The sequence below is a fragment of the Morone saxatilis genome, unplaced genomic scaffold, assembly GCF_004916995.1.
Source record: "Morone saxatilis isolate NCDOM2014 unplaced genomic scaffold, NCSU_SB_2.0 Contig15, whole genome shotgun sequence".
Lineage (NCBI taxonomy): Eukaryota > Metazoa > Chordata > Actinopteri > Moronidae > Morone > Morone saxatilis.
This window is the reverse complement of record NW_023339707.1, coordinates 14620608-14621291: the sequence shown is the minus strand read 5'-3', so window position 1 is coordinate 14621291 and position 684 is coordinate 14620608. Positions and strand designations below refer to the sequence as shown.

Sequence of the window (684 nt, the reverse complement as noted above, 5' to 3'; positions counted from 1 at the left end):
TGAATTGCTACCATAGAACCACAAAAATAAACAAAAACACACCAATGATAACTGGGTTAATTATTTTTTTTATTCAGCACATCACAGCAATAACAGGATGACAACGGTGACCTGGAATGCCTTTAACACTTTGTGATGCCCATGTGGCGAGGAATCATTAGAGGTACACTCAAGCAATTCATAACTGAAAATGGGTTTAACTTTTCACACTTGGTCTGAAGGAAACAGTTCTAACACACTAAAGCAATAAGAGCTGTGACTGAACACAAAAACAAAAAAAAAAAAAGTGATCTAGTACATTGGATGTATGACAAACAGTAACAGTGCTTCTTGATGAATGCCAGCCAAGTGAGAAGACATGGGGCACGGTTGTAAGGAATGTAAAAAGGAAAAATGATCGTTGGGATGCGGAATAGAAGACGTGGAATGATGGTTCATAATGGACCAGAACCTCAAGGGTCTGCTGGTAAGGCAGGTTTTAAATGCAACTTAACATAACACATTTAAGTATTCAGTGATTGTTTTTGTCGGAGCCATTTGCAAGACAAGAAAGGAATGTTGCAGAAAGACAGTAGAGGGTGCTAAAAAGGTGAATACGGGGTAGTAATATTAACACTACAGGTTTTAACACCACCGCACTCCTATTCCCATCTCTCTCTACCTGTGATAATAATGATAGGGTTA

The 684-nt window shown here is 38.5% G+C and overlaps 1 protein-coding gene across 1 annotated transcript in view; it reads right to left on the bottom strand.

Moving 5' to 3' along the window:
* Nucleotides 1–48: 48 nt before the first annotated feature.
* Nucleotides 49–684, bottom strand: part of tktb (transketolase b) — a 7466-nt gene continuing 6830 nt past the window's right edge. Inside the window, exon 15 of the mRNA XM_035657197.1 lies at nucleotides 49–684. This exon is cut by the window's right edge and continues 1 nt beyond it. The gene's annotated coding sequence lies outside the window, so the exon portion shown is untranslated.